General features: G+C 41.8%; 1 protein-coding gene across 1 annotated transcript in view; it reads left to right on the top strand.

Annotated features, from left to right (window-relative positions):
* Window positions 1-514: 514 nt before the first annotated feature.
* The window catches only part of SPATA13 (spermatogenesis associated 13), a 345,561-nt gene continuing 320,081 nt past the window's right edge, over window positions 515-25,994 (top strand). The window contains 1 exon segment of the mRNA XM_055317330.1: window positions 515-565. The gene's annotated coding sequence lies outside the window, so the exon portion shown is untranslated.

Below are 25,994 nucleotides of genomic sequence, written 5' to 3'. Positions count from 1 at the left end.
GCGTTTCCTTGCAAATCAAACCGTTCCTCTTCCTTCCCTCCGCTTCCTCAACCCGGAGGATTCAAAAAAGATGGAGAGAGACTCCGCCCTCTCATGAATATGCAACCGCGAGGGGCGGGGACGGAGCCGGGGAGACGAGCCCTGCGAGGAAATTGACCCAGGGCCGCGGGATCGGGCTCCGCCGGCCGCCCCGCCCTGTGCCCGGGCCCCCGCGGACCTGCGCGCCAGGGGAGCCGCGGGCCCGGGAAGCCCCCCTCGCCCGGAGGAGGGTCAGCGCCCTGGCCCTCGCCGGGGGCATGTGGCATCTGAGCAGCCCCTCGGAGCCGCGGTGAACTCCCGCCGGGAAGGCCAACGCCGGCCGGATTAACGTCTCCCGACGGCGGGGCCCGAGGTCCCTCCCTTTGTGGTGCAAATGAGGGGCGCTCAGGGGCCCCGGGGGCGGCGCTCGCCCGGGTGCAAGTTTGCGCGCGGCTGCTCCGAGACTTCCTTCACACTTTGAGCTCGGCGCGGGATGCTCGGATCCTCCCGGGGAGCCCCCTGCCATCGTGGAGGGATGCTGAGGAAGGTAAGTGGGTGTCCTTTGCCGGCTGTCCCCTCTCCCTCACGTTTGCAGGGGGGACCACCCAGCAGCAGGTGGCTGCAATCCTGTGCGCGTGTAACGCTTTTTCGGAAACCAGGGTGAGAGAAGGCGGGGGTCGGCGGCTCTGGGGAGGAGCCGGGCAGAGCCGTTGGACAGCGAAGGTTGGAAAAGTTGGTGCCCAGCAGGTGCCGTGGGCGAGCGCGCCGAGCGGTCCCCGGGCGCCCGGAGCACAAAGCCCGCGCGCCGGCGCGGCCGCGTTGCCATGGCAGCAGGGGCGGGGCCGAGCCGCGGCGTGCCTGGGTTGCCGGGCGACGGAGGGGCGCGGGAGGGGGGGGGATGCAAAATCTTAGGGAGCTTTTCCCCAAGATGAGCCAACTTTTGTCTCGCCCCGATCGTTAACTCAAGTGTATTGGCCGACACTTGTCCTTTGGTGAGGCAATCAGGCTACCACCTGCTGAATGCTGCAGTCCTCTGCTTTCGAAATGTTGGATTGTGGCCTGATAGAAGGCATGGAAAAGTTAGAAAATACTCCTTTCTAAAGTAATAACAATAAGTACTCTGTTTCATATAGCATCAGCTGAAGGATATTCCTTAATTTTTATTTTTTAAAAAAGATTTATTTATTTATTCATCAGACACACACACACACACACACACACACACACACACAGAGGCAGAGACACAGGCAAAGGGAGAAGCAGGCTCCATGCAGGGAGCCTGATGCGGGACTCAATCCCTGGACTCCAGGATCACGCCCCGAGCCAAAGGCAGAGGCCCAACCGCTGAACCACTCAGGCGTTCCTTAATTTTTATTATTAAAAAAAATACGGAACCTGGTTTGGATGCATGCAAACGAATTGGCCTTCAACCTTCCAACATAGTGACCAGAATCTTTGCAAAATAAAAGCACATGCAGTAGGTAGCAGGCACAGTGTGAAACGTTCAAACAGTTACATCTTAAAATGTTTTACAAAGACACGAATTTCACAAAGCTTGAAGGAGAATATCTTTTTTTCACTGGACATTTTCTTACATGTAAATGTGCCAGATAATTTTGGCTTATTATCTCAAAGATTATTTGTTTTAGCCATACACTGCAGAAAAAAATATTGGAAAGGAATTTGAATGCTCTTTTCCAGAGTAGTGATTGACAGCTACAGTAGTATTTTTACACCCTCCCTGCCTTTCCCATTTATCCTATTATAGCTAAAGCTATCTTTTGGTGTTTTTAGTTTGTTTCTCAGATTTTCATTGTGTTTGTCAAAGATACTGATCTGTTAATAGTCCATAAGCTGCATTCCACACATTGATTTATTTCTTTTTCTGCTTCCAATTAATTAATTAATTAATTAATTTGGAGAGAGTGCACGAGGGTAGGGATGGGTGGGCAGAGGGAGAGGGAGAGAGAGAATCTTAAGCAGGCTCCATGCTCAGGGCAGAACCCCACGTGGGGTTCCGTCTCATGACCTTGAGATCCTGACCTGAGCCGAAATCAGGAGTGGGTCGCTTAACCCACTGAGCCACCCAGGTGCCCCTCATGCCTCTGATTTAAAATTATCTATGTGGGGATGCCTGAGTGGCTCAGTCAGTGAAATGTCTGCCTTAAGCTCAGGTCATGATCCCAGTGTCCTGGGATGGAGCCTCCCGTGCCTATGTATAGAGCCAGACTTGGGATTAAGTGGTGAGAGAGACATACAGAGTTGAATTAGAAAAATTCACAGTTTAGGGAGAGGAAAAGGCTAGAAAGCAACTATAAATCCATTCTGATATGTTCTTATTTAGAAATTGCACCCAGGATATCCCCTGCCACTGATCTGAACAGAGTTGAGCTTTGTGCTTCATCTATGCCATCACCTTTGCCTTTGCAATGCACACGTTATTCATGGACCGATTTAAACTCTGAGGAAGATGAGACTTGGAAAGTACAGTAATTTGCCTCAGGTCTTACAGTTAGTAAGTGGTAAAGTCAGGATCTAAATCCAAATGTGACTGCTAGGACATGCTGCTTCTGAAGCATTAAATCTTTTATCCCCATATCCCTACCAAATTACCGTATTTGGATCATTCTTAATAGTGACTGTAAATATCTAAAAATAATTATATGGTTTTCTTTTTGGTTGAGATGTTTTCAAAGTCAGATATCTCTAAAGTCAAATATTAGTTGCATTTCTGAAGAGTATATGTTCTTTCTACTGGAATGTTGTTATTGTCAATTATCTTATTTTCAGGGGTTCCTGAGGAGCTAATGAAAAACAAAGAATTTGATTATTCAAATCAAGTTTTAAGAATATTAGAGATACTTGTTTATGAAAGCATTCTATTTTATAAATAATTATAGAATTAGATTTGTTTAAAGTAGAATACACTACTTAGCATTCCGGTTTTTATTACCTTTCTTAATTTTAAATCTTTTAAATCAGATTTATTAGCTTCTGCTGGCAGTGACTTTAGTACATGATAGTTGGAAAGTGCTTTCTGAGTAGTTGTCCTGGAGAGTTCAGGTAGGTACCTGATTTGACCTGATCAGAACCCTGAAAACCACTGTGAACTGATTTTATAAGCGTTTTTTACTATAAAAAATATTTTTCTAAATAGATTACAGGATCCATGGAGGCAAGAACCAGGTCTTTTTTGTCTTCAGAACCCATCTTTCAGTATCAAGTACAACATTCTTCATAAATATTAAGTGGCAGGAGAAACAAAAGTAAACTTTATTGGGCCAATGAAATATAGAGTAGAAATAATCCTTTAAAATACATAGTATCAAGAGTCACAAAAGTTCTAATTATTTGCTGATCTGTTTTTTTCATGGTACTATACTACAAACTTCTAGGCAGTACCTATTTTACCAATAGAAAAACTGAGCCACAGTGATTAGTATATAAAGTATTTTCCGGGGACGCCTGGGTAGCTTAGCGGTTGAGCATCTGCCATGGGCCCAGGGTGTGATCCTGAGATGCGGGATCGAGCCCCACGTCGGGCTCCCTGCATGGAGCCTGCTTCTCCCTCTGCCTATGCCTCTGCCTCTCTGTCTCTTTGTGTCTCTCATGAATAAATAAATAAAAATCTTTAAAAAAAATAAAAGAGTATTTTCCAATGTTTTGTCTGAATTGAAATTCACAACCACCCATGCAATAATTCCCATTACTATTTTTTTAAATATATGAAGACATAGAAACTCAGAGAAGTTGAGTGACGTGGACAGAGTCAGCCAGAGAGGATACCAAATGATTTTGTGCACTAGGCTCTTGAAAACTAGATGCACATGTGAGCTTCGGGAACCTAAGCCTCTAGACAGACACAGGGATGCCAGATGTAAGATGCCTTCCAAGGTTCCACATCTGTTTGGGCAGAAGGGAAGAGACCCTCTTTTAAAAGACAAGTATAGACAGAGTCAGGGCCGATGAAAGGAAGACATGCTCAGTAGGGTAAAAGAAAGTGAGGGGAAACAGTGAAATGAAGTTCATAAAAGAAGGAACCAGTGTCCACAATTGGTAGTGAGGAGCCCTGGTTATATTATTTTGCTAGGATTGCTGTAACAAGGTAGCACAGACTGGCTGATTGAAACAACAGACATTTATGGTCTCATAGTTCTGGAGGCTGCAAGTCCCAAGTCAGGGTGTCAGTGGGGTTGTTTTCTTTCTGATACCCTTCCTTAGCTTGCACGTGGCCATCTTTATGCTGTATCCTCACATCGTCTTCCTCTGTGTGTACATATGTCTGTGTCCTAATCTCTTCTTAGGACACCTGTCCTGTTGGATTAGAGCCCACCCATATGGCCTCATTTTACCTGAATTGCCTGTTTAAAGGCCCTGTCTCCACATACAATCACATTCGGAGGGAGGGTTAGAACTTCAACATGTGAACTTGGGGAGAACTCATTTCAGTCCGTAATGGAAAAGTGAACTTGATCTATTATTCTGAAGACATGACCTATTGCAGTTGCTTTCTTCCTGCGAGTATTTTCTCCTGGCACAAATAAATGTTTGAGCAAGTTGTGGCAATTTTTTTACATCAGTGTATTCCACTGGATGTACAAAGGGGAAAAAAAAGAGAAGATATTCAGAACTGGATTCTTCTATGTTTAGCTTGCTTCATACTTTATTTTCACTCTCACCTCTGGAGGGCCAGCTTCAAGCCTTGTCAAGTTTTGACAAGGGCAGACGAAGCAGATGATAATCCCATTGCTAGCTAGGTCTAACCTATCTCTCTGCCTTTTTTGAGCTTTGGAGTGCATACAATTTGAGTCCTACAGTCTTATGCACTCCCTGTGTACTGTGATGAATCCAGTAAAAATGAACACACAATACTAAGAGGACAATGAAGCATAGATTTTACAACCCTCACAGCCATGGAGCTAAGCTAGGGTGACCTATCTGAATGGTTTTTCCAGCTTATTTAAATAAGATGTGTTCAGCGTAAAACTTCAGACTGTAAAAGGCAGCCAGAAGAATTTGAAAGTTTTCTCTGAGGCACTGAGCAGCTTACAAAGTTATAATTGGAATGTGTTGCAAAGACTCAAAGTATTAAAAAGCTGTGGTCATAGAATAACAGGGGCGAGGGGGAAGCCTGTGAGTCTTGTGGCCAGCGCCTTGCTCAAAGCACAGAGACTGCTTTGTAAAGGTAGGAATCAGTGCTGTGTTTCAAGACAGCCAAAGAAGATTCCAGAGTCTTCTATAATAAAAGTTTCTGTATCTAACCAGTCATCAGAATCTCAAAGTACTTTTGTTTCCTTGACTTCCTTCATTACTTCACGTTCAGCCTTCAGAAAAGGCTGAAACATACCTGTCTACTTTTCTTCATGCAATATCTTGTGATTTGCTAAAAGAGTTTTTATATGTCACTTCTTGGCCCTTTTTTTGTAAGTTGAACTGAAACTCTGTCCATTGTTTTTAGGAATCTGTTTCTATTAGTCCCACAAAAGCTACCCCTCACCATCTGGCATTGTGGAGTTGTTATTTATGTCTTCATGGCACCTTCCTGACTTGTTCCCTTTGGGGACCATCCTATTTACGTCAAGTATGAGGCTCCGGACTATATTCTGAAATATCCCTACTGAAGAATATGCATCCAATATACTTGGTGGAGCTTTTTCAAGAAATACCAGAAGCTTTCAAAATGCACTCTCTGGATGTGATCCAGTAGCTTTCCATTCCATGATGGGTGGTTTCAGAAACAGGTTCTTGTGTGGAATAGCTATTGTTACCCAGCCAAAAAAAGAGTGCCTATTTCTCAGAGCAGTGCATACTTAATTAGTAAAGGGATTGATGCCAGTGCCTGGAATTTGAAAAGTCAGCTTTTAAAGTTAGTGTAAGTCCCTGAAGGGCAAAACTATGTATTTTTCCTGATACGAGCCAGATGTTGGTCTAACTGGTCAGTTGTGCGTTTCGGCTGACATCGGTCCAGGAGGTGGGTTGACCTGCTCCATAGCTACTTCTGTGACACTTTTTCATTAAAAGTTTGCCTCAGAGGCAACTTTTTTTCTCCTAACTTTAAATTAGGAGAAAAGTGCCAAAGACATGTGTAAGGAAAACCTACCGTCCATGGCTGTTTAGACTTCTCCAGATTTTGGTACAGTGAAATACCTTTCACTCCCCCGTGTTACTGAAGAAAATCATGCCCTTGAAGTGGCTTGAAAGTTCCCAGGCAGTCAGCAAGTATTTATCAGTCACTTACTATCTACTCAGTGCTGACAGGGCATAAGAAGATATATCATGAGCTTTCTCCTCAGGTAGCTGATCCCGGAGTTCCGGGTAAACAGGCATGAAAATAGGAAAGCTCTGTTGTGTGCACCGCTTAGACATACAGCAGCCTCAGCTGGGGCTGGGTGGCCAGGGAGCTACATCCTCCTTCCTCTCTGTGGCTTTGAAGATGCTTATCTCCTTCAAGTTCTCATCTTCCCAACCCCCTAAGCCCAGGCCCTTTCTGGCTTTCAGAGTCTTGCTTCAATCCGGTAAGGATGCTCAAGAAATCCTATCTTTGAATGTGTTTACACCTGGGTGAGTCTGGCCACAGGATTCTAAGCCTTTATACACCTGGAGGAAACTCATCACCATTTGAAGGAAATAAAAGAAGGGGCTAGGGTTGAAGGAGCAGAAGAGACAACCATTTCTAATCTCTTCCCTCACTAAGAGTAGTTGTAAATCCTTGGCAAGCCACAAAAACACTGCTTGAGTGTACATTTGAAGGACAGAAAGGTATGTGGCAACAACATAAGACTATGAGACTGTGTTGAGGGCAACAGCAGGGCAGAGAGGAGAAAAACACTGGTCCAGAACCCTAGATGGTGACAGAAGATAGGGCAGCAGCAAGTGGTCATTATCCCAAGCCTGGGAAGAAAATAAACATGGCAACTGGGAAGCCAGCTCCGGAAACAGAAGTACCCCCTGGGGTTATCCTCCGGAAGCCCCAGGCTTCACACTCCTCACCCACTGGACCCCAGCTGAGCAGCAGGGATTTGGAGCTGGAGGGGGTCCTCTGTAGGAAGTGTAGATGCCTCTGTTCCTTGCCTTTCAAGGCGGAACATACATTCAGTTCAGTGTTAGATTCACAAGAAAACAAGTTTGCTTGTTTGTTTTTCAAGCATGTTTCATGTGCATGCATTCAGTATTTGGGGCTGGCTCAGAGACATAGTCATTGTATATCTATTGCTAAGGAAAATATATGCCAAATTCCAAACAAGTGAAATGTATTTTTATTGCACTAAGTGTTTATGGCATGAAGATTAGTGCAACAAGAACTTTATTTGGCTGGCCTAATGTAAGAGCAAAGAGCATCAGTGGAGGGTTAGGACATGTGCATGTAAGCTTTGTGTCTAATACCAGTTAAGAAATGTTTAGCAAGCCAAATTCCCAGAGGTTACATTTTGTTATCTGCAAGAGGAGGGACTTGATTACATAATTTCTAAGGCTCTTTATTGAATGGAATCCTGTCCTTTCTAAAAGGCAGCCTGAAATGGAATGTGTCTTCTCTAAGAATCCCAAATGCTCAGTCCTGTGCCTTTTCACCCGTTAGTTTTCCAGGGACCCTATGGAACTATAATTGTCAGTGATAATGTTACCAACCTGTTTTCATGCACAAAGTTGGGAAAGTCCAGGAAAAGTTTTAGAGGTGAGAAGTTACTAGCTTTTCTTAATTCATACTCTCGGTTCATGGCTTTGTAAAAATGTAATTGTCTTTGGTTGCTCCTGGCTTTCGTGTCTTGACTCTGAGCTCTCAGCTTTGAGAAGCCATCAGGCTATACAGCAGTCATAGTGCCATAAAATGTCACAGTCCTTTGAGGCTGTTTTTGTTGTGATTATATTATATTTCAAGTCGAATATCGCAGGATGTATCCTCAACCCAAACACGTGATTTCTTTGGATTGGGAACTTAGAAGGATGTCCCTGTGTAGTCAATTGCAACAAAACAGAGTGAAGTACAATTATCATTTAGTGTAGAATATGTAATAGGGTAAATACTTACATATTTATAAATAGTGTAAACTATGAAGCATAACATGAAATTCTGAAAAATTTTAAATTTTGGTATTTTAATTTATATTTTAAATGAACTAGTGGATCAAAGCTTAAGAGAAAAAAAAATAAAGAGAACAATTTTTTTCCCATCTATCTCTTAAATATGTCTGTGACTTGAAAGCTAGGAACCACACTACTTATAAGATACATTTTTAGTGGGTTGCAAGATAGTTAAAATAATGTGGAAATCAACTGTTCCTCTGTGGGAATATATTCTCTGGAGAAAAGTGTAAGCAGTTTTACAATTAAATATATTAATCACTGTCAGCTCTGGGAATCTGCCCAAACAAATCATTGTTCCAGCAATGTTTGTGTTGAGCCAACTTGAACAGTCAACCACTGAATGAAGCACTTTTTTACCCCTAAAAGACATGATTTGGCTGGTAAGAATTTGGCTATGCAATTAAATGTTCACCAATTAGGAGCTAAAAGCTCTGGATTTGGAAAAGTTTGGTATTTTAATGATCCAAAGTATAAATAGTTTTTTACCCCCCACAATAAATAACTGATGTAAAAATTTTAATTTCATATTGGCCAGTCTTCACAGCCACACTGCAAGCCGTACACTAAGGGATTGAGGATAATAAGAAAAACTAGAATGCCACTAGCAGTGAGAAACTATTTTTAAAAGAAAAAGAAGGGCCAATTCCTTCAGAAAATGACTTAAGATTCTTTTCCTATTAAACATGAGAAAAGTGAAAGAATTTTCCAAGAATGTTGACCAGTGATGGAGTCTCTGTCCATCTAGTAAAAATACAGTTTTTACTAGAACTTTAATCAGAAGTTTAGGAGTCACATTGCCTCTTCTAAAGGCAATAGGAGACAACATGATCAAGATTTGATGAGTATTATACCTGCAGATTTTAATCGCAGGCACTTTGTGCTAGTTATGACTAGATGGGTGTAAAGGAGAAGAGACAGTGGAAGTCCCCAGCCACTGAATGGAAGGCACCGGGCAGGACAGAAGCTACGGGAACAGACTGGAAGGAGGGTAGGGACAGTGCTTCCCAGTGTCCTTATTTGGCTCTTTCTTTGGGAAAGGTGCTTCTGGAATTTTTACTGGCATCCGATTTATGAAAACAGCTTATGAGAAGATGGGAAAGATTGGGGCAGCCTGGGTGGCTCGACGGTTTAACACCGCCTTCAGCCCAGGGCCTGATCCTGGACACCCAGGATCGAGTCCCACATCGGGCTCCCTGCATGGGGCCTGCTTCTCCCTCTGCCTGTGTCTCTGCCTCTCTCTCTCTCTCTCTCTCTCTCTCGCTCTCTCTGTGTCTCTCATGAATAAATAAATAAAATCTTAAAAAAAAAGATAGAAGATGGGAAAGATATAACCCAAGTAGCTGGGCTAAAGGCTATGTATGAATTAGATGATAGAAAACAACATCCTTCATTAATATTTTTATTCAAGTAGTTTCATATTAAACATTAGTGTTCTTGATGGTTTAATTTGCTAATTGAACAAAAAGATATATCCCACTGGTTTACTAAAAATCTAACTTAAAAAACTGATGATTTAAAACATGGGTTTTCATAGTGGGAAAGATGGCAGGAAAGCATGAAAAACTCTTATTTTACTTAAAAAATTAAGTGTATTAATTTTTAAAAATTGTGTGAATTTTAAAAAATATGTAACTTATTTATGTCCTGTGAAATTAGAGGGTAGAAAACAGCATCTACTGAAAAGTTGCCTCCTGTCTTCTCCTGTCTTCCACCCCACTACCATTTCCATGTCACCAGCTCCCTGGAAGCTGCCAGTATTACCTGCTTCTTCCATATGCTTCAGAGGAAGTCTGGACCTGTGTTAGTGAATATAATTTCTTTTATCCCCTCTCTATTTGTCATATAAGTGATGACATCATCCACATGCTATTCTGGATCTTTCATTGTCAGTGAATAATGCACTTTGGAGATTATTCCTTATCGGTACATAAAGCAATTCTCCATTCTTTTTTTTTATTGTGGTAAAATATGTATAACATAACATTTATTATTTTAAAGCATACAGTTCAGTGGCATTAAGTACTTTCGCATTGTTGTGCAACCATTAGTACCATCCATTTCCAGAACTTTTTTATCATTCCAAACTGAAACTCTGTCCCCATTAAACAACAGCTCCCCACACCCCGTAGCCCCTAGTAACCACCATTCTACTTTCTGTGTCTACGAATTTGACTCTTCTAGTTTGGCTGTTCTAGCTGCTTCCAACAAGTAGAATCATACAATATTTGTTCTTTTGTGTCCAGCTTGTTTCACTTAGTATAATGTCCTAAAGGTTCATCCATGTTATAGTCTATATCAGAATTTCATTTCATTTTAATGGGTGAATAATATTCCATTGTATGTATATACCACATTTTATTTATCTGTTCATCTGTCAAGGGACATTTAGGTTGTTTCTCCTTTCCTTCATCTTTTTTTTTTCCTTCATCTTTTTTGATGGCTGCATAGTATTCTGTTCTGTGGTTATAACAATACAAAAACCAGTTTCCTATTGATGGTCAGGTTATTTCCATGTTTCAGTGGATAATTGTGAACTAAAACCTTTTCATACATGTATATCTATTAAACTCATTTCTTGAAATGGATTTGCTGGAAAAAATGTTATAGGTATATTAAATTTGAGGCCATTACTAAATTATCCTCCATGGAAATTATACCAATTTTACACACTCTTTAGAAGCTGTTTCCCTACCTCCTTACCAACACAGTGTTACCAAACTCCTTCATCTTTGTTCATCTTTTTTTTTTTTTAAGATTTTATTTATTTATGCATGAGAGACATAGAGGCAGAGACACTGGCAGAGGGAAAAGCAGGCTCCATGCAGGGAGCCCGACGTGGGACTCGATCCCGGGGCTCCAGGATCACACCCCGGGCTGCAAGCAGCGCTAAACCGCTGAGCCACCTGGGCTGCCCATCATCTTTGTCCATCTTATGGTGGAAAAGAGTGTCTCAGAATAGTTGCAATCTCCATTTCTCTTATTTTGAGTGAACTCTGGGAGTTTTAGGGCCTTCCCCCCACCCAGGACTATCTTCATTTCCTTTGTTCATTTCTCAATTGGGCTATTGAGTCCCCCCCACCACCTCTGCTTTTATATTGGCTGTTGTTGAAAAATTTGCTTTTGTTTGGCATCCTTAATATAGCTTACGGGAGACTTTTGGAGACTTTTTGGAGCTCTGCTGTGAAACAGGAGCTTTGTCTAAGAATAGGGGAACCTGCTTTTCAACACCATTGACCAAATGCTGGCTCCATGACAATACATTTTACTGAGGGGACAGACCATCTGATGCTGTAGGAGGCTTTATTGGAGAGGTTATATTCAGAATAAAGTGTATCACTGTGAGAACATTATAAAAACTTCTCACTATGTGTTTTAATGCAGTTTAGGATTTACTCATCTTCCAAAAAGTAGTTGTAAAAACCCAAGGTAATAAATAGCTTCGTATATACTGAAAAAAAAAAAAAAAAAAAAAAACCCAACAAAACAAAATAGCATATTGTTAAATTTCATTTTGCTAATCCAAATACCCCATCCTGGATACCTCCAAGTCAATAGGCCCCACTCTGGACTCATGTTCCTTTGACCCACAAAGCTAGTCCTCAGTTCCTCAACTTCCCGTGTGGATTTTCTAAGGCAGTTGTAACTCTCCTCCATATCCAGCTGGCTTATTGCCAGTGTCCTTCCCATGTACCCACCAGCCTGGGTCCCCATGTCCATCATCGTGTCCAGACCCCCCACTGGAGCTCTTTGGGGTTACTGGAGCAACCTCCAGCTCATCTTCTGTCTCCAGAGTTGTCCCTGTTCAGTAGTCCTATGATCTGTAGCCAAGAGCGAAGTTTATCAAATGCAAATCAGATTGGCAAATCTTTGCTTAAAACCCTTTGATGAGGGGGATCCCCGGGTGGCGCAGCGGTTTGGCGCCTGCCTTTGGCCCAGGGTGCGATCCTGGAGACCCGGGATCGAATCCCACATCGGGCTCCCGGTGCATGGAGCCTGCTTCTCCCTCTGCCTGTGTCTCTGCCTCTCTCTCTCTCTCTCTCTGTGTGTGTGACTATCATAAATAAATAAAAAATAAAAATAAAATAAAAAATAAATAAACAAAATCCTTTGATGGTGCCCTTTTGCCCTTAGGATAAAGTTCAAACTCCTTAACAGGGCCTCCAAGGCCAGCTTGCCCTGGCCTGTCTCACTTATCCCTCGAGCCTCCTTCACTCACCCTTTTTTCTACACTTCTTCTTCCCTTTGTCATCTTTCAGTTTCTCAAACTCAGGGTGCACACTCATGTTTTGGGAACTTTGACTTTTCTGGAATGTTCTCCCCTGTTCCATTCCCTCTACCCCCTCCACCTGGAAAACTCCTACTCACTCTTGATCCAGCAAGACCTGCCCAAAACTCCCCCAGTCTGAGTCAGGGGTTTCTCCTGGGCCCCTGAATATTTATCTTACTTGACCACCCTTTACTTGGAGGGCCTGTTTCCTTGTACAAATAAGTGCTCCCCACCAGGCAATAAGTGCCTAAGGAGCAGGACCATGTCTCCATTGCCCCCACAGCTAAACACATTGATTGCTCATAAGTGTGATGAATGGTTGTTGAAAGATGTCTAAAGAGCTGAAAGAGAGTGTCTTCTGGGAATGGGGTGTTGCTATGTGTGAGTGGGTTGTGATAATATGTTACGTATTGAAACCCTGAATGCCTTCCCTGCAAATTCTGAAATCTGTACAGCAAGTGGGTGAGGTTAGCTGTGCTTTTGTTTGCTTAATGGCATGCTGGCCTCATGAGTGTGACACTGAGCATAAGACTTGCTCAAGGTCAAGACTGGGTAGCTGGGAAACAAAGGACACCTGCCAATATTCTGGGCAGAGTCCCAAATAGGGAAGGAGCTCCCTGAGGGCAGTTGGGGTGTTCAGGCTTCGGGCAGAGGTCCCAGCTGTGGTCTGTGAGGAGGGGATTGTTTTGAGCATAACATAAATTGCCTTGGAGTATAGCCTTCAAGAGAGCCTCTGCTGTCCTTTCTCTTTTAATACCATCACGTCCTCTTTTTGAGAAGTAAGTGTGGTTTGGGGCTGATTCAGGACAAGGAATCCCGTGTTTGTGAAACAGAGTCGCTGATTTGGGACTTAGCATGCAGTAGAGTAAAAATAATAAAGGTCCTGCGTTAGTGGATTCTGTCTAAAGTAAGCAAGCAAATCGTGAGCTTAAGACACTCTTGAAAGGCATCCCTCCTGCTCACCAATTCTCCTTGGAAATTTACCGTGAATGTCGTGGTCATAAGAAATTTTTCCTCCGCCGGGCTTCCCTGCAAAATTAGTGCGATCCAACTTCCCGGTGACCAGCAGTCTTTGTGCTGTTATTTTATTCTCTCCCTCCATAGGTCGATAGAACTAGTTTTCATGGCGAGGTTAACAAGGAAAAAGAGAGAGGATTGTAACTGTAGTACAGTTCATGTTGCCATTGGGATCAAAGGCACCACTTTCGAGGACAAGCGTTTAAGAGGTAAATATTCATCTCATTCCTCAATACCAGGAGAACCGAATATTCAAAATGCTGTGTGACCTCTATTTATAGAAGATTGGGTCAGAGAGACTGTACTAGTTGGTGTTGGGGAATGCAGTTTTTGTTTTGTTTTTGAGAAGAAAAATCTTATTTTTTTAAAAGATTATTTATTTATTTATTTATTGAGAGAGAGAGAGAGAGAGAGAGAGAGAGAGAGAGAGAGAGAGAAACAGGCAGAGGGAGAAGCAGGCTCCATGCAGGGAGCGGGTCTTGATCCCGGGTCTCCAGGATCACACCCCAGGCTGCAGGCGGCTCCAAACCACTGCACCACCGGGGCTGCCCGGGAATGAAGATTTTTAATACACTGAAATGTGTAAATATGTATAGTGACCCTGAACAGGAGGAAGAAATGGTCATGATGACCACATGGTTATTGTAATGATAGGAGCTAATGTTCATAAAGCCAAGCCCTCTGCTAAGTGTTTTACCTGGATTATTTCACATAGCTTTTGCAATAAGATACAGAGTCTGTAAAATAATTAGGCCCACTTGCAGCTGGATGACTGAGGCACAGCACACTCCCTGATGCTCCCCAAGTGTTCGGCAGAGAGTTGGAGTTGACCCAGGTGCTCCGAGCCCTGGACACAGCACACCCCCTCAGTGCCCAGGAGCCATGGCCTGGGGTGAGCCAGCTGCTTCCAGCTGGGTGACCCGTGCAGTTTACAGAAGGCTCCGCTTCAGAGCCACATGAGGCACACAGGCTGTTGCTAGGATTAAATATAACAGCGTCGTGTCTTAGAGTAACACTAAGTCCTACAAGAAACAAAGCCCAATGTTCCAGTGGCTTGATGCAGGAAAAATGTACTGTTTCACTAACGGCGGAAGGCAGATGTTCCTGGTCAGTGGTGGGTGGCTCCTTTCTCACAGTCTGCAGGGACCTCGGTTCCTGAAGCTTCCAGCACCTTCAACAGGTGATTTTCAGGCCCCCAGGGCCTGGATGACTTACCCACAGGCCAGGGGAAAGGTGTTGGCAGGAGTGGTGGCAGATATGAGGCCTGGAGAGAATACCATTTGGGAGAAGCCTTTAAAAAAAAAATACAAAGTGGCCTGTGACCAAATTGCTACAGATCCTTACAAGGCCCAGATGGGGCCCTGCAGCCGAGATTCATTGGTTTCATGGCACACGCACCTCTGTAGTTTACACTCCTTTGGCTGGACCCTGGGGGCTGTGGAGTACCCGGAAACATGTCTGGTATGTCCAGGTGAAATCACTGCTAGAAGTCTCTGCTACATGTATGAAAGTGCTTCTAGCACATGGCAAAAGCTAAATAATAGTGCCAGCCACTGGTTTATAATGCTGCATGAGGATTTCTATCAAGACCAGCATGCCTTGATGGTCACTTGCCATTTATACCAATGTGTGTCAGGCATTGTGTTAATGCTGGACCTACAAGCAAGCTTAAGTGTTCAACAGCCTAGATGAAGAGATACCATGTCTCTTTAAAAAAAAAAAGAATGAACAGTACAAAACCCTGTCACCAAAGAGACAAATGTAGCATCTATACCAGTAATCCTTTTGGGGTGGGCAGACCGATCAGAATGTGTGTACACACATACCCACAAACATACATATACATGCACATGTGTGTATATATCAGAATATACATGTATCTATCCAGTTGAAACAACCTAACTTATAAATTAATAAAACATGTGTATAGGGACATATAGAATTTTTAAAATTTGTTTATAGGGATGTGTAATTGGAAAGGTATGGAGACCATTTAACTTGACAGTAGATGCCCTAGGAATAAAATGGCAACATAACCTTTTAGAGTGTTTTTAAAAAATATTTTATTTATTTATTCATGAGAGATACAGAGAGAGAGAGAGAGAGAGAGAGAGAGAGAGGCAGAGACACAGGCAGAGGGAGAAGCAGGCTCCCTACAGCGGAGCCCGATGTGGAACTCGATCCCAGGATCATGCCCCAAGCCCAAGGCAGATTCTCACCCCGGTGTCCCAACCTTTTAGAGTTTAATATGCACACACCTACTGGGTACAGTACAAACATTTTAAAAGAACACTCTGAGACAGAAAGATACTGTCTTTGAAGGTTGATGTGATGGTTAACTTTAGGTGTCAACTTACCTGGACCACAGGGTGCCCAGACATTTGGTTAAATTTTGTTCTGGGTGTTCTATGGGGTTATTTCTCAAAGAGATTAACATTTGAATTGGTGGGCAGGGTAAAGCAGGTGGCTCTCCCCAGTATGGTAGTCCTCATCCAATCCACCCAGGTGGGAGTTTGCTCTTTCTGCTTGTCTCTGAGCTGGGACATCTGTCTTCTCTCACCTTTGGACTCAGATTGAAACTTATGCCATCAACTCTCCAGCATGTTGACTCACCGGGGAGATCTTGGGACTTGTCAGCCTCCATGACCATGTGAGTGGATTCCTTATAATAGATCAGTTTTTCTCTCAATTGGTAGATAGATAGGTAGATATCTCCTATTGGCTCTGTTTCTGTGGAGAAACCTGATGGACACAGCTGGTTAGGTCCATGTGGCAAAGCAGTGTTAGGCAAGGTGGTTCTCAGTCTGGCTGCCTGTTGAATCACATGGGGAGCTTTTAAAAAAAATCCCAACGCTTGGGTCCCTCAATCAAAGATTCTGATATAATTGGACCTCTTTTTTTTTTTTTTTTTAGATTTTATTTATTTATTCATGAGACACACACACACACACACACAGAGAGAGAGAGAGAGAGAGAGAGAGAGAGGCAGAGGGAGAAGCAGGCTCCATACAGGGAGCCTGACGTGGGACTTGATCCCGGGACTCCAGGATCACGCCCTGGGCCGAAGGCAGATGCTAAACTGAACCACCCGGGTTGCTCCTAATTGGACCTTTTTTAAAAGCTCTCCAAGCATTTCTAATTCTTAAGGTCCCCTAGGGATGACTGGGTGGCTCAGTGGTGGAGCGTCTACCTTTGGCTCAAGGCCTGATGGAGTCCCACATCGGGCTCCCTGTGGGGAGCCTGCTTTTCCCTCTGCCTGTGTCTCTGCCTTTCTCTCTGTGTCTCTCATGAATAAATAAATAAATCTTTAAAAAAATACATAAAATCTTTTAAACAACAACAACAACAACAACAAAAGGTTCCCAAGTGGTTGGGGCTGAGAATTGGGACAAATTCTCTGTAGCACTGTAGGTGTCAGAAATGTGATTGGTCAGCACTGAGAAAGTGACCCTCTGTTTCAGGTGTGGGCTCAGACTGGCCAAGCATAGGACTGAGGAAGACGCCAGAGTGCTAAGAGGACTAAATGCCATCTGAGACTGTCACTTAGAGGAATAGATAGGAATAGATAGCTACCCCCACCCCTCCTACCCGATGGCCAACAGAGGTGGGGAGTGGAGCCTGGTTCTGTACTTGGAAGATGACTTTGTGAGCATGTGGGTAGGAGAAAGCGGCCGCGAGGCTGGATGGTGTCATATATGGGACCCCTCACATCCCGACTTTGCCACCCTGCTGTGAGCCTTCCTCTATTTCATCCATGCCTGAGTTTACCCATCTGCAGAATTGAGATGGTTAATGACAGAGCCTACCTTCTAGAATTGTTGAGAAGATGGAGTTAATATATAAAGAGTGTTCAGAGCAAGAATTGTCACTTGCTTAGTGCTCAGTAATGTCAGTTATTGTTCCTCAGATGTTTGTGGCCCCTCAGCGAGATAGCAGATGTCTGGGATGTAGCCCTCCTTCACGTACAGTTATACTCTTTCTTCCAGTTTGCATTCTTCCCATTGCTGACCATTACCTCCCTTTTTGGTTCTTTCTTGACTATAGTAATTAATGTCGTTACTAGGTGTACTCAAGTTCCCTAGGTCTGGAAGGCTACATATATTTAAGTCTGAGAATAGCCCTGCCTAACTTCGGGTTTTTCTGCTCGGAACCTGTGTTAATTTTTAAAGTGCAATTCTCAAAGGGACTCTTTAGTTGTATATCAAGGTAGGATGTCTCACTTTTAGCCACATTATCTACTGACAAGGTGCAGTGGTGTCACCTGCGCTTTCAGAAAAGAGTGGAAAGCACTAGGAAAGATGTGGTTTTAAAAAGTCAGCGACCTGAGCTGCCACATAGAGGATGAAATGAGCCAGCTCTATGAAAGGCCATGAACATAGAATCCCCCAAGCGTGTCCTGCCATGGCAGATCAGAATCCTAAGCCTGATACTTTGCACCTGCAGAATTACACACAATTTATTGCCTCCTGGAGAAGGACAGAGTATCCCGGGGTCAGTGGCATTAATAGTTCAAGGCAACAGCTTTAGATGGATGACAAATTACTAAATGTGGTCATTTTTATTAATGGTTTTGGTTGATCTGCTACTAACTAGTCTGGGACTGGTGTAAATTGCATTAAAATGCTGTTATTTCTAACAATGTGTTATGCACAAAATCAGGCATATTTCCCTTGTCAGCAATTTACAGCTATAAGGCCTGTCTGCAAATAAGAGATAACACCACCTCTCAAGAAGGCTGACATTGTTTCATGGATGCCAAGTACTTGATGCCAGATTCTGCTAATGACATTCTCAGCCAGGGAACCGATAGGATGTGTATTTATCATCCCCATCCCCCGCCCCTCCTCACAGACTGCCTATATTACATTCTTGAACCATAGCTTCAAACCCACAAAGCTAAGATAAAGAATTTACCTAGAAAAACCCATCTTCTGGCAAGATGGAGAGAAACTGGCGGATCACTCTCTGATGGGGTCTCTGGGTGCTTTCCCAGAGAACCCCTTCATCTGGCTGCAAAACCAATCTTACAGCAGGTGATATTTATGCTGCTTGAGGGTGAGATTCTTGAATATTTGAACAACAGATTTCGTTAGGAAATTAAATTCATTTACTGTGTTCAAGGCACTAGTGATTTGGAAGGCGGGGGATGCTTCTCTGGAGTCTGAGAAGTGGGAAGTGTGTCATGCTTCTTCAGTCTTTTTTTTTTTTCCTGACGAGTAACAAGCAGTTACAACGAAACATCCTTCTTTTCAATTATGAGGTGATGGCCAAGCTTTGGAGTCAGAGCCCATTCTTGCAGGTTTGGGGCAGGCTGCTGCAGTTTGGGGTAAAGGAGGTATATTCCTGGCACCATAAACTTCAACTTGGAAAAATTCTCTAATGGAAACATTCTCTAATTTCACTACTATAAAATGTATTAGGGGCTTAATATCCATAATACTGGCTTACAAAATCACCTTTAAAAAACTTTTGGCAAAACTAGGGTTTAAAAGGTCCTATGCGGGCTTATGTCATAAAGTTGTCAAGAATTTGAAACATAATGTAGCATGAATGGAACACTAACATCTCTAAGAGTTTCCTTCCAAGGAGGACCTCGACAGATCCTGCCGTGGCTCTGGAAAGCAGATTTATGGTGAAAGCTAGAGGATGTTGGAGTCTTTCTTAATAAAGGCAGCACTTTCTATCCGAATAAAAATAGAGATATGGTTGAGAAGATTCACATGTAGGGTTGGCCAACATTATTCTGAAGGCATCTTTCAGAGGTGATTTCTGTGATCCTCCAAGTGGTGGAAAGGCCCCACCCATACATAATTGGGAGCCTGTCTTTAATGGCTGCAGGTGGGAAATGTTGGAGTTTCCTGTTCTTCAGTGAGTAATGACAAAGAGGGGAAAAATGAATATAGAGTGACTTTTAAAATTTTTATTTAGTTGTTATTAATTGATTGCTTCGCTTTGCAAAACTGGTGTCTCTGAGTACTACTTTTGGGATGCAGAAAAGTAGAATTGTAATAGGCAATAAGCAATAGATTTTCTCCTATAACTCCTTGGAATTATGTAGAAAATAGCTTGTAACCAAGCCCTACATTTTAGGAATATAAGGCAGATTAGAAAGCAAATTTACATGGGGAGATGGTTATAAAGTATCTGCTTTAATCTACAAAATATTTGCTTTAATTGTTACTAAATAAGTGAGCTAGTTTAGCTGTGTTCTCAATGGGGAGAAGGGTGATTTTGCTTCCAGGGGACATTTGTCAGGGTCTGGAAATGTTTTTGATTGTCATGAGGTATGAAATAGGATACTTTTAGCATCTGAAGGTAAAAACCAGAGATGTTGCTAAACATCTCTCAATGCACAGGATGGCTCCTAAGCAAAGAATGATGTCCAAAATGTCAATAGCGCCAATGTTGAGAAACTTTGGTAGTCATAGGATATATAGCAATCTTTGATTTGTTTTTGGAAAACTATGATAAATTATGTGTTAAAATGATTTATAATGCATGGCTGATATCATGTCTTTCTGATTCCTAGAAAGACAAAGAAAGAATTGATCTTTGAACACACATGAGTTAAAGATTATTTTGTTTTTCCACTTTGCTTTGATCAGATCCAAGTAGAGTTCAGTGTTGTCCTTGGATGAATTCTATTTAACTCGGTTTGACATTAACATCAGCACTACTGGGTCTTAGTTTCTAGACTGGTTATTATTTCTAGCTTATTTTTAGAACATTGATTATACTGATAACTTGAAATGAATCATGCCCAGATGCAGAGCCACAGAAAGCAATCAGCTTGGGCAGGTGGCCCTAAAATAAGATGACAATTTCAACACCAAAAAATGCAATCCTGTGGCTGACTGAGGTTTTCTTTTTGTAATAAATATGTGGTGTTATGTTCATCTTTATCTGATATGCATTTCATATTTATAATAATCACATTCTGTGATCTGGATCATTCCGATTCTTCTTACCAAAATCCACTGAAAAAATAATGTAGATAGTGAAAGGCAGGGAAATGAAGAAGGTGATGTTAAGTAGCATATGAATTTGCAACTGAGAACAAAGGATCTAAGTCTGAAAAGAGGAGAGGATAGGGCAAAGGCACAGAAATTCAAATTGGCAGCCTTCCCAACATGGAAAAAATGAAAATGTTCATCCTCTGGCCATAAGAATTCCTAAGAATGAGGCTGCCTTGAATTGGATGGGAATCAGTGATTCATTACTCCTAGTACTGATCAGACCCCTAATAGCATGTGTTCTGTCCATATCTGAGTTTCATTTTTTAAAAAAGATGTTATTTATTTATTAGAGAGAGAGCATGTATGTGTGGAGTGCAAGTTCGGGGAGGGGCAGAGGAGGAGGGAAAAAAAGAATCCTCAAGCAGATTCCACACTGTGTGTGGAGCCTGATGTGGGGCTTGATCCCAGGACCCTGACATCATGACCTGAGCCGAAATCAAGAGTCAGACCCTTAACTGACTGAGTCACCCAGGCACACCTGAGCTTCCTTTTTGAAGAGGGGCATGTGAGTTTGGAGAGCAGGTTAAGTGGAGAGCTACAGGGATACTGAACAGGTCGATATGGTGTCTGTGAGATGCATAGGAATTGAGATATTCATTCTAGAAGAGAACAGACCCTTGATGGTGGTCTTTGAGGAAATGAAGGCTCGTGCATAGATTATGAATATATTAATTTCTTCTCCCTGCTGTAACACGTTACCAAAACACACACTTAATGGCTTAAAACAACACAAATTTATTATCTTATAGTTCTAGGGGGCAGTCCAAAATAGATTTCACTGGGCTAAATTCAAGGTATCAGCAGAATTGCTTTCCTTCTGGAGGCCCTAGGAGAGAATCCATATTTTTCCACCTTCTAGAGGCCACCTGCAATCTTAGGCTTGTGATGTCTTCCTCCAAAGTGAGTGAGCACATCACTGCAACCTTTGCTTCTACTGTCACATCACCTTCTCTGGCTATCCTTTCCCTCTCTCCTCTCTCTATAAGGATCTTATAAGGATCCTTGTGATTACATTGGGTCCATCCGGATAACCCTGTAGATAGGTGTTATTCCCATTTTATGGCTAAGAAAATGTGGCTCAGAGTCCTTGCTCTTTCTCTTAAGAACAGTGAAAAATGGAATAAGTCATATTAGTTCTAAGTTTCTTTTTTTTTCTTTTTTTGATTTTTTATTTATTTACGATAGTCACAGAGAGAGAGAGAGGCAGAGACATAGGCAGAGGGAGAAGCAGGCTCCATGCACTGGGAGCCCGACGTAGGATTCAATCCCGGGTCTCCAGGATCGCGCCCTGAGCCAAAGGCAGGCGCCAAACCGCTGCGCCACCCAGGGATCCCTAGTTCTAAGTTTCTAATCACTCTTGTAAAGATCAGTTATGATTAGCAGAAAAACCTAGGCACCTAAAAGTAATTACTTTTTAGGCGCACCAAGGTGGCAGAGTCAGTTAAAGGTCATACTCCTAATTTTGGCATTGGGCTCTGTGTTCAGCAGGGGGTCTGCTTCTTCCCCTCTCCCTCCCCTGATTTGCAGTCTCTCTCTCTCTAAAATAAATCTTTAAAAAAATAATTATTTTTTGTCTATTTAAACATCCACTAAGTTTAAATTAGGAATATTATGAGTGGAAATGGTCACCATTTTTGTTTTATCTTTGCTTTTTTTTTTAACTTATTAAGGTATAATGGACATAGGATAAGTTGCATATATTTAAAGTGTACAATCTGGCAAGTTTTAACATACGTACACACCCATGAAATGGCGACAATAAAAACAATGACTATATCCATTCCTGCCAAAAGTGCCTCATGCCCCTTGGTAATCTATCTCACCTTCATACCCTCATTCCCAGACAAACATTGATCTTCTTCCTATCACTATAGATTAGTCGGCATTTTCTAGAACTTTACATAAAAGAAATTAAACAGCATGAACTATTTTTTGTCTGACTTCTTTCACTAAACATTATTTTAAGATTTATTCCTGTCGTTGAATATATTGCTAGGTCATGCCTTTATATTACTTAGTAGTGTTCTTTGCATGTGTGTGCACATGTGCATGTATCAAAATAATTTCCCCAAGGGCACCTGGGTGGTTCAGTTGGTTAAGCATCTGACACTAGCTCAGGTCATGATCTGGGATCACGTGAGCCCCACATTGGACTCCCCACTCAGTACAGAGTCCGCTTGTTCCTCTCCCTCTGCCCCTCCCCTACACTTGTACTCTTTCTCTCAAATAAATAAAATCTTCTAAATAAATAAATAAATAAAATCCCTCCCCCCCTTAGTGATTTTATTTTTTAAAGTAATCTCTACACCCAACATGGAACTTAAATCCACAATTCTGAGATCAAGAGTTGCATGTTCCACCGACTGAGCCAGCTAGGGGCCCCCAAATAATTTCCCCTTTATAAGATCAAATGTTGCTTTGTATTCTATTGTTTATCTAGTCACCTATGAATGGACATTTGTGTTGTTTCTAGCTTTTGGATATTACAAGTAAAACCATTGTAAGCATTATATATAGGTCTTTGCATCAACAGATAGATGCTTTCTTCTTTCCTGTGGTCATACTTGCTAATGGAGTGATTGGGTCATGTGGTAGATGTGTTTAAATTTTTAAGAAACTGACAAACTTTTCTAAAGTCATTGTATCATTTTATATTCCCACTAGCAGTTAACGAGAGTTCTAGTTACTGTATATTCTCTACAATGCTTAGTATGGTGAGTTTTTAAATTCTAGCCATTCCAGTTGGCATCTTAGAGAGGTTTTAATTTGTATTTCCTCAATAACTAATGATGCTGAGCATTTAAAAATTTTTTATATATTTTTCTTAGTGATTTTTACACCCAAAAAGTGGCTCAAGAGTTATGTGCTCCACCGATGGAGCCAGCCAGGCACCCCTGAGCATTTTTTTCATGTGCTAATTTGCCATCTATATATCTTTTGTGAGATGACTATCCAAATCTTTTGCTCATTTTTTAAAAATTGGATTCTTTGTTTTCAAATAGTTGCATCCTAGAGTTCTTTATATATTATGGGGAAAAAAGTCCTTTATCAGATATGTGATATGCAAACATTATCTCCCAGCCCTGTGGCTTAACAGTGTCTTTCAAAGAGCAGAATTTCTTAATTTTTATCAAGTCCAATTTATCAAGTTTTTTCTCTTGTGGATTATGCTTTTCTTTTCCAGTGTTATATATATATGAAACCTTTTCCTAACCTAAGGTCACAACGATTTTCTTCTATGTGTTCTTCCAGAAGTTTTACATATCTAGATTTTACATTTAGGGCTATGATCCAATTTCAATAAATTTTTATATATGATGTGAGATATAAGTAAGGTTTTTTTTTAACCTTTAAACATATGTATTCCTTTAACCTTTTTAACCTTTAAACATATGTTTTCCATATGTATTTAACCAATTTAAACATATGTATTTCTATTTGTTTTGGCACCATTTGTTGAAAGAACTATTTTTTTTATTGAATTGTCTTTGCATTTTTTGTCAAAATCAATTGACTATGTATGTATGAGTCTATTTATATACTCTCAATTTTTTAGGTACTAGAGGCCCTCCAACTTTTGTTTTCAAGGCTGTTTTGGCTATTCCAGTTACTTTGTATTTCCATTTATTTTAGAAATAGCTATTTTATTTCTTTAAAAAAATGGGATTTTTTTTCCCTAAAGATTTTATATATTTGAGAGAGAGCATGAGAGAGCATGCACATAAGAGACAGCACAAACAGGGGAAAAGACAGAGGGAGAGGGAGAAGCAGGCTCCCTATTGAGTAGACAGCCTGATGCAGGACTCGATCCCAGACCCCAAGATCAAAGACAGTTGTTTAACCAACTGAGCCATCCAGGTGCCCCAGACTGTGGGGATTTTGACTGGAATTATATAGAATGTTTAGATGAATTTGGAAAGAGCTGACACGCTAGCACTGTTGAATCTTCTGATCCATTAACACAGCATATCTCTCATTTTTGTCTCAGTAGCATTTTGTAATTTTAAGTGTATGGACCATGTTCTTCTGAAAACACAACTCTGTCTCAACTCAGGGAGATCTCTAGACTGAGTCTGGATCCTTCCTCCTTGTCCAGTAGCTTAGCTCTCTCCTGGCATTCACTGGAGCAATCAAAGGCTCACCTAATTTGTTTTTTTAAATAAACTCTGCACCCAACCTAGGGCTTGAACTCATGACCCTGAGATCAAGAGCCCCACGCTCTCCTGACTGAGTCTACCAGGCACCCCAAAGGGCTTACTGAATTTGTCTCCTGTCTCTCTGGGATCACTCTCATATATTGCCTGATTTTTAATGTTTGAAAACTGTTGTTTCATATTTTCAGATTTTTTAAAAAAATTTATTGCTGTTTGGTATTTTTTAAAGTGAGATGGTAACTCTGGTTCTTAATACTCCATTTTTTTTCAGAATCAGAAATCTTTTTAATTTTTAATATCAGACTTTCCTCTACTTAGATATTTAGGTAAAATGAATCCAAAGCCACTTTATTGTTAAGATTCCTAGGCCAAATATCTGGCCTGTAACAATACTAAGTGGTCAATTCACCAAACCTGAGAGACAGTATAGTAAAATATATTCAACAACAAGCAGCCCCAAAACATGAAAAAATGCTCACCCTTATTGGTAAGCATCAAAATGAAAACTAAAACCACAGAAAGATGGCATTCAATATTCCCCAGACTGGCAGAAAATTTAAAAGTTGGGTAATACCAAGTATTGAAGAGGTTGTAGAACAATTGAACTTTAACTACTGGTGGAAGTAAAAAAATGGTATAACCACAATAATATACAACTTTGCCTTATCTAGAATCTTAGTCTAGATTCTATAGAAAAGAGAGCTTTAGGCAAAGCTCTGCTCACATGTTACTGGGGAGCACAGTCCCAAGAAGCAGGAAGGAAGGAGACAGAAGGGAAAGCAGAGGGAGTTGCTTCTCTGAGTGACCTACTGGGCTGTTCTGCAGTGGGTAGGGAGAGTGAACTTGCCTGCTGGTTCTCTCTCTCTCTCTCTCCTTCCTCCAGCTCCCCATGGATTCAAGTTTGCCCCATGGGGAACTGACTTCCCTATAGTTTCAGGTTACATGTGGCCTATCTAACAGCTAGAAAGGTAGAGTTCATGGCCAGCATGGCGCCTCATCAGAGTTCGAAGCAGGGAGGAAATTAGGAGCTAGCGGTAGAGGCAGAAACTGCCTGAAGTTGTCTCTGCTGGTGGCAGCTGAGCAAAACTCACCAAGCTGATTGCTGCAGGGACACCAGGACAGAATGTGTAGTCAGATTTCCTGGAGATGGCTGAGAGGTTCTGAACTGCCAGAAAACTGATGTTTGGTATGCCAACACAGGTGAACGTGTGCTAACCACAGGCCCTAGCAGCTGTGCTCTTAGATACTACTTCAGAGACACAAACACACATACAAGGAGATAAGCATAGGGATGCTCATGACAATGTTGGGATTGTTTGTAACGGTCACAAATTGGACTTTTAGAGGCTATGAACGGTCAAAAATTAGAGAAATTGTGGTATATTCATAAAATGGGATAACTGTCCAGCAGTGAAGGTTACCTCCAACTATATACATTAA

Source organism: Nyctereutes procyonoides, unplaced genomic scaffold, assembly GCF_905146905.1.
Source record: "Nyctereutes procyonoides isolate TBG_1078 unplaced genomic scaffold, NYPRO_anot_genome, whole genome shotgun sequence".
NCBI classification, from domain to species: Eukaryota; Metazoa; Chordata; class Mammalia; order Carnivora; family Canidae; genus Nyctereutes; species Nyctereutes procyonoides.
Note: the sequence above shows the minus strand (reverse complement) of the source record. Positions and strands in the feature narration are given on the sequence as shown.